We start from the raw sequence: 8,771 nt of genomic DNA, 5'->3' as shown, positions 1-8,771 counted from the left end.
CTGAGAGCCCCGGCCGTCTCCCGCGAGAGAACAGGGGACAGGGGAATCCCGACTGGCCACACCTCCCAGCCAGCCAATTGGCTGGCTGGGGGGCGTGGCTTGCCCTATTTGGGGCCGGAGCCACTTTATTTGCATATTCATGAGCTCATTTATTATTCATGAGCTTTCCCGGGGCCCCCCCAATATTTTTTATAAGTCCGCGTCCCTGGTCGTGTCCAACTCTTTGTGACCCCATGGACCAGAGCATGCCAGGCACTCCTGTCTTCCACTGCCTCCTGCAGTTTGGTCAAACTCATGTTGGTAGCTTGGAGAACACTGTCCAACCATCTCGTCCTCTGTCGTCCCCTTCTCCTTGTGCCCTCCATCTTTCCCAACATCAGGGTCTTTTCCAGGGAGTCTTCTCTTCTCATGAGGTGGCCAAAGTATTGGAGCCTCAGCTTCAGGATCTGTCCTTCCAGTAAGCACTCAGGGCTGATTTCCTTAAGAATGGGTGGGTTTGATCGTCTTGCAGTCCACGGGACTCTCAAGAGTCTCCTCCAGCACCACAATTCAAAGCATCAATACTTTGGCGATGAGCCTTACTTGTGGTCCAGCTCTCACTTCCATACATCACTACTGGGAAAACCATAGCTTTAACCATAAAGACCTTTGTTGGCAAGATGATGGCTCTGTTTTTTAAGACACTGTCTAGGTTTGTCATTGCTTCTCTCCCAAGAAGCAGGCGTCTTTTAATTTCGTGACTGCTGTCACCATCTGCAGTGATCATGGAACCCAAGAAAGTAAAATCTCTCACTGCCTCCATTTCTTCCCCTTCTATTTGCCAGGAGGTGATGGAGCTTCAGACCATATTTTGCACTCTCATCTTTCACCCTCATTAAAAAGTTCTTTAATTCCTCCTCACTTTCTGACATCAAGGTTGTGTCATCTGCATATCTGAGGTTGTTGATATTTCTTCCGGCAATCTTAATTCCGGCTAGGGATTCATCCAGCCCAGCCTTTTGCATGATGAATTCTGCATATAAGTTAAATAAGCAGGGAGACAATATACAGCCTTGTCGTACTCCTTTCCCAATTTTGAACCAATCAGTTGTTCCATATCCAGTTCTAACTGTAGCTTCTTGTCCCACATAGAGATTTCTCAGGAGACAGATGAATTGATCAGGCCTACTAGTTACATTCTACAGATGGGAGTTTATTTGTATATGGGGCAGGATTCAAATGCAACCTAATATATTTTCATTTCAGGGTCAGTGAAAGGCAAAATGGTGCCTGCTGCCCACACGGAAGCATGCAAGCCTGGCAGCAGAATCTTACTTCAACAACTAGGGATGAGGTCCTCTGCTGTACCTAAGCCAGTTTAGAGAGGACAGGAGGGGTAGTACTGAAGCATCTGTCATCCAACAAAGGGAAATAAATGGGAGACCTGAGAGGAACAGCCAGGGAGCTGCCATTGTTGCCCCCTGCCCAGCCCCAGCTGTTCACCTTAGTTTGCCTAATCTTAGGCCCGGCTTTGTTTACATCATATCACAACAGGTCTTTACTACCATATTCTGCTGTATGTATAGATCAGACCTTCTACGTGTTGAGGAAGCCATTTCACATACTGTGGGCTCCTCCGGACAACCTGTTTATTTAGCATTTATCCTGATTTGCTTGTAGAGTTTTTATACCCCTTCTTGGTAGCCATTACCCTCTTTTCAGTGCATTTCCATGTCACCTTCCAAACTGCAAAAAGTCTAATTCTTTTTTTAAATGGATTTATTCCACTAGGGCAATGGAGCCCATGGGTGGGTGGCAGCTGCCCCCTTAAATCAAGTAAATACCGTATTTTTTGCACCATAACACTCACTTTTTTCCTCCTAGAAAGTAAGGGGAAATGTCTGTGCGTGTTACGGAGGAAATGCCTACGGGTGGCATGCCTACGGGTTTTCCTCCTCTAAAAACTACGTGCGTGTTATGGTCGGGTGCGTGTTATAGAGCGAAAAATACAGTAAATAAAAATACTTAACTGACCAATTGCATGGCAGATAACTCTGTTCTGCCACCCACCAACATAAAGCCTGTCCCCCTAAAATAAATCCTGGCTAAGCCCATGATGGAGCCCTTCAATGGACCAGCAAATCTAAAGTTCAAGCATACACTTGTGTCCCACCCACAAAATAGTGACAGGAGGCATCATTTGTGGCACACTTTGGGGCATGAAAAGTTACAGGATTTTAGCAGGAAACTACATGATGCCCAAAACATTTTGCAGGCACAAATTGTTATGAAAGCATGATTGTGTATAATCACCACCGAAGATCACGAGCATAAATAATGATGAATGCTTAATAAAAATGATGCCTGAAGGGGCCCGTCATTTAAGAAACAACTTCCAAGGAAGGCGATCCCACAGCTTGTACTCGTCAGGAAACTAATTTCATTAGCCTAAATCTGATGCACTTAATTTGACTCACTTGCAGCTTGTTTTGAAAATGAACTCAGCTGCAGAAGAAAATAATATGGCCTGTGGGTAAAATGATTTTGTTGAGCCAAGGTAGATAGGATCAAGCTATCTAGCATTCTCATTTTAGTGTTTTTCTTACCAATGCACAGTGCCTTATTTTTGGCTTTGTAAAATTGTTATCATGGTCATTACAATGCTCAAAATTATTCATGCATTAATCCATTAATTACTTTTGATTAAAAACTAATTCTTCGCCTCATTTACAGCTGTTCCTGTTGTATCACCTGAAAGTTTAGCTGCAAAGTATCTTTATTTGTTTTATCTAGTCATTAATGAATATATTCAGTGTTGTGACATCTAGGGCACTCTTCTCAGCTCCAATTTTGAACTTGATTTATTGTTGCATTTATGTCTAAACCCTACTTAAAAGTAATTTGGCTTTTCATTACAGAGCCTCATAGATCAGCTAAAACCATGTAACATGCACACACACAATATATATCTACAGTATTACTTTTACATTTTTCATATAAAACCCTAGTATCAGAACCTGTGACCCAAGTACCTTCCACATGCATAATTTCACGACACAGTAATTCAGTTTTACTAGCAAACCAGAGGTTAAACTAACCCCTTGCCTGTCCTGGGATGAGTGCGGGAAGCATTCGCACCACCACTGCAGCCAACACACTAACGTGTCATGACACACACTTTGGAAAGCTCTAATTTAGAGCATATCCAACTGACATTTAAATCACATGGCACCCCCCAAAGAAACAGGGAGCTGTAGTTTCACTCACAAAGTTACAATTCCCAGCATCCTTTACAAACTACAGTTCCCAGGATTCTTTGGAGGGAAATCATGCCCTTTAAATATGTGTTGGATATGCTTTAAATATACAAGAAAGAAACACAAAACTAGAACTGCCAGATGGAAAAGGGCACAGGGCTACTGCAGCTTTAACAGCCACACAGAAGAAAATATGCTATCAAGTGTACATTGCATGACAAGCAACACCTGCTGAAATTCCCTTTTCCACATAAGGTGCAGGAGCCCTGTTATTTCCAGCTGGCCAGACTACATAAAAAACCTTATTTTTATTCCCTTCCTACATCATCTTTACAGTGCCACCCCTAGAATTGGCATTAGCCTCAAGCCACTAGCATTTCATGTACCAGATCTTTAATGAATCAGACTGCAATCTTAAACACACTTACTAGGGAGTAAGTTCCATTAGATGTAGTGGGACTTAATTCTGAGTAAACATGCATAGGATTGCACTATCACACAATGACACACAAAGGCTATCTATACCCAAGGATAGCCTTGGGGATAACCCCCCCCCAAAAAAAAACCCCTCTCTTTTACACACACACACCTTCAAGCACATTCTATTAAAGTTTCATTAGAATCCAAAAACAATTATGAGTCTGATATTCATTCAGTCTTATTATTTTTCTCAGACTCACAAAACTGATTTAATGTGAAAAGCCCGGTGTTTTGCTTTAGAACTCACACTCAGCCTTGCATTTGAGCTGTTGTGTGGTAGGCATAGGCAACAAGTAACTGCAAGCAGGCAAAGGTTTGGGCTGGTGGAGAAGGGGTACCCCCATCCCTTCTCTGATGCCAGCAGAGAAAGTTGGCTGCTGCATGGGGATAGAAGCGCCCCCCCCCCACTCTTTGTGAGCAGCATACAAATGCAGCAGGTTGCTGGAGAAGGGACCAAGCTCATTGTCCTTCATTTGCCAACCTTTACTAGCAAGTAAACAGACCACCCTTTGCAGACTAGTAACTTTTATGGGCTTATTTTCAGGGTGGTTGTAACGATGTATACTTTGCAGCTATGGTGGGCAAAGATGGCATTCTGCATTTATTCCTTTGCTATTAATTGGCTTTCTCTCAGCCCATTTACCCTTGATCCTTCCCCCCCCCCAAAAAAAACAAATTCCTTGGTGCTTACTGCACTTGGATTTGTGCCATATACTTCAAAGAGGTAGGCTGGTCTGAGCTGAAACTCAGTAGGCCTTGTGCTTTAAGGCAGCAGGGATATGGCTAAGAAAGGTTTGGTGCATCAGCTGCTTATCCCCATCCAGATAAGTGTTAAGCTGGTGACAGGCTAAGAAGACTGCTTTACCGGCCAGAGCAACTGGGATTAGGGTTCTGATGCCCAGACAATAAAAAATAAATTTAAAAAATTGTCTGATGCGCTGACAATACACAAGTGACATCACCAAGTCTTATACAACCACATAACCTTTAGAGGTGGATATGCATACATATGCTTTTCTGCTTGACTATATTACTAAGACCTTTAAATAAAGGTTTCTCTAGGCTACAGGCCAGAGCTAATCACCTGGCACAGCAGAGGAGGATCTAAACTGTCTTAGCTGCTAAAGGCTGAGAGTGGGAAGGGAGGAGATGGCAGTAGGAGCAGCAGTGCCTCATCATCATTCGCACACATCCTCCTCCTTCTTCTCATGACACAGGGAGCTCAGCAGATGGTAAGTGGGATTCAGCCTTGAGCAGTTTCGATGACGTGCCTAAGCCAGTGGAATGACTGACCTCTGGGGTTCAGGGATATCTGGCTTCCCTGACAAGCTCATAGCTCATATCCCTCCTGTAATCCAAACCCAACTGATTTGGCTACTGTCCTACATGAGGGGCAGCATATAAAAATCCAGCCCAATGGTTGTGGACACGGAGCAGCTGCAGTTCCTGGACCACAAGGCAATGAAAGCTAGAGAATTCTGTGCATATGGTCAGGCCACATTAACAGTTTAAGCCACAGGTCCCCAGATGTTGTTGGACTACAACTCCCATCATTCCTAGTTACAAGACTAGTGGTCAGGATGATGGAAGTTGTAGTCTAATAGCATATATATATATATATATATATATATGCAGGTTTTGGTGTCTTCGGGTGTCTTCCCGTGTAAGAGTCGGGGTGTCTGTGCGACGTTTCGACGAGGTCTCACTCGTCATCTTCAGGTTGGTGCTTTCGGCTTCTTGTTACTGGAACAGAGCAGAGTCTGGTGTTTGAGTTCCTATAAATACTGTTGAGGGGTGTGGTGTATAGCTTCCAACGTTCTGGGCAGAGAGGAAGTTCCTAGATTAGTGTGCCTTTTCTTCTTTTGTTCCTTAATTACTTGAGGGATATCTTGGGTGATTTCATGAGTGATATTCTGAATACTACTGGGTGGGTCATTAAGTGTAGATTAGTTGCTAAAGCTTTCGTGTCTTGACCTCTTGAGCTTGTGAAGAGTTTTTCTGAGAAGATGGCTGTGCTGCATTTAGTTGTGCTCTGGCTTGGCTTCGTGTATAGGGGCGAGCTGTGGTTTTGTGCCTTGTGCCAGCCAGATCTGTGTAGGGATTGCAGGGGGGTGCAGCATCCGGAGGTGCCACTATAGTTTGGCTACTGGATGGAGTCTGTAATATGTCTGTGGAGAGGGTCTGGGTTTGGGTCTGGTGTGGTTGATTGGTGACGGCGTTCTGTGTGCCTCTGGTTCTGGTGTCGGTTTTTGTGGGGAGGGCTAATTTCCAGATGTCTGGCAGGCGGGACGTGTCGTCACGCTTGTTCATGTTGTGAGGGTGTTTCTCTATCTCGATGGCTTCCATGATTATTCTCTTGTGGTGATGTTCCATGTTAAAGAGCAATTTGGAATCTGCAAAATTAATTTCGTGTCCTGTTTCTTTCATGTGTTGGAAAAGAGAGGAAGTTTTTTCTTCTTTTTTGACGGCATTTTTGTGTTCTGCGATACGTGCATTTATTCGTCTGTTTGTTTGTCCAATGTACGTGGCTGGGCAGACTTTGCAGGGTATTTCATAGACCCCTTGGTTTTCCAGCTGGATTTTGTCTTTTGGGTTTCTGAGGATATTGGCTATTTTTTGGTTGGTGCAGAAGGCTGTTTTGATATTGTGTTTATGGAGGATTTTGCTGATTTTGTCTGTAGTGCCCTTGATATAAGGAAGGAGGGCCATGCCATTGTTTTCTTCTGTGTCTTGGTTTTTGGGGGGTGTTTCTTTTTGGATTAGCTTGGTAACCCTGTTTTTCTGGTATCCATTGGTGATTAACACATTTGAGAGATTCTGTAACTCAGTTGTCAAGTGGTCTTTGTCAGCCAGGCGTTTGGTTCTGGAGATGAGAGTCTTGGCTACGGAGTTTATTTGTGCAGGGTGGTGGTGTGATTGTGCATGTAAGTAGCGGTTGGTGTGTGTTTTTTTCCGGTAGATAGTGTGTCCTAGGGAGCCATCAGGTTTTTTGTAGATTAGGACGTCAAGAAAGGGGAGTTGGTTGTTGTCTTCTATTTCCATAGTGAATTGTATTTTGGGGTGTAGGCTGTTGAGATGTGTGAGGAAGCTATCTAGTTTTTCTTTCCCGTGTGGCCAAATTACAAAGGTGTCGTCAACATATCTGAGCCAAAGTTTGGGTTTGTGTTCTGACTTGTCTAAAGCATTGGTTTCAAAGTGTTCCATGTACAGATTTGCGATGACCGGTGAGAGGGGTGATCCCATGGGTGCTCCTTCTATCTGTTTGTATCTTTGTCCATTGTGGATGAAGTACGTGTTGGTTAGGCAGTGGTTGGTCAGGTCCAGGATGTATTTGGGGGGGTTGTATTTGTTTTGAATGGCTGTCAAGGCTTCATTAATGGGCACTTGAGTGAAGAGAGATACAACATCGAAGCTCACAAGTAGGTCATCGGGATGTAGGTATTGCTTCTTTATTGTTTCTATGAACTGGAAGGAGTTAGTAACGTGTGAAGCGATGGATTCTGCATAGGGCTGAAGTTGCTTAGCGAGAAATTTAGCGAGATTTTGTAGAGGTGAGCCTATGGAGCTGACTATTGGTCTGAGTGGTGTTCCTTCTTTGTGTATCTTGGGGAGACCGTAGAGTTTGGGGCATCTGGATGATTTTTCTCTGGGGATGATTCTTAGCTGGATTTCTTCACTGATAGGAGAGGCTTTTATTTTGGATTTGGTGGTTTTTTCCAGATAGGTGGTGGGATCTGTTTTTATAGGTTGGTAGGTAGGGTCTTGGAGTAGATTTGATAGTTTTGCTTGGTAGTCCGATGTGTTCATCACAACAGTGGCGTTGCCTTTGTCTGCTGGGAGAATGATTATGTTGTTGTCTTTCCTCAGGTTGGTGAGTGCTTTCTGTTCTTCTTTGTGTAAATTGCTTCTGGGTGGTTTGCTGGAGCAGAGGATGTTGGTGACTTCAAGTCTGATTTTATTGGCTTCCTCTGGGTCGATTTTGGTCAGGCTAGCTTCGACTCCGCATATGATGTTTTCCGTGGGGATGCGTCTCGGGGCGACTGCAAAGTTGAAACCTTTGGAGAGTACTTTGGTTTCAGTTGGGGTGAGGATCCTGTCTGATATGTTATGTACTGTTTGTTTCATGGGTTGTTGTGGAGGGTGGCTGGGCTTCTGGCCAGTAGTATTCAGAATATCACTCATGAAATCACCCAAGATATCCCTCAAGTAATTAAGGAACAAAAGAAGAAAAGGCACACTAATCTAGGAACTTCCTCTCTGCCCAGAACGTTGGAGGCTATACACCACACCCCTCAACAGTATTTATAGGAACTCAAACACCAGACTCTGCTCTGTTCCAGTAACAAGAAGCCGAAAGCACCAGCCTGAAGATGACGAGTGAGACCTCGTCGAAACGTCGCACAGACACCCCGACTCTTACACGGGAAGACACCCGAAGACACCAAAACCTGCATTCCTGTACCCGTGAAAATCTACGAAAGCAAATATATATATATATATATATATATATATATTAATAGATATTTGCAGCAGCAACCTGTACTTAAGGAAGTGCCATCACTGCTCCTTTGGACACCTGCTGAAAACTTTTCTGTTTCAACAGAGCTATCCAGACACATCAATTGATTATAGCTGTTCTTAAATTCGCTTCAAATGTTTTATTGCGTTTTATTGTTTTCTATGTGTTTTTAACCGTTTTAAAACGTATTAAGTTGTATTGTTATTACTGAAGTGCTTGCTGCCCTGGGCTCCTTTGGGACGAATTGAATTCCAGGATACAAATTTAACAAATAACAGAAAGAACAGCCAAGTCAAGGAATCACACATGGTGGTAGGAATGCAGGCCCACAGACAAAAGTGGATGGAGCAATAGAAGTGATTCTTACCTTTCTTCAGCAGGGTACATTCCAAAAAAGCAAATGTGAATGTTTCTACACACCCAGACCCCCATCTTTTCCTCTTCCAAACAACCAAGCGAGTGTAGAACCACACACAAAGGGGCATTATCAGACAGAGTTCAACTACCCATTCAAACCAATAATGCTGGAGGGGGGC

At 43.7% G+C, this 8,771-nt stretch overlaps 1 protein-coding gene across 6 annotated transcripts in view; it reads right to left on the bottom strand.

Moving 5' to 3' along the window:
- Positions 1-8,771, bottom strand: part of OBSL1 (obscurin like cytoskeletal adaptor 1) — a 185,314-nt gene that overhangs the window by 88,089 nt on the left and 88,454 nt on the right. The window lies entirely within an intron of this gene.

Source organism: Podarcis vaucheri, assembly GCF_965113315.1.
Source record: "Podarcis vaucheri genome assembly, chromosome: 1".
Taxonomy (NCBI): domain Eukaryota; kingdom Metazoa; phylum Chordata; class Lepidosauria; order Squamata; family Lacertidae; genus Podarcis; species Podarcis vaucheri.
The sequence above is the reverse complement of the archived record's forward strand: the minus strand, read 5'-3'. Positions and strand labels throughout refer to the sequence as shown.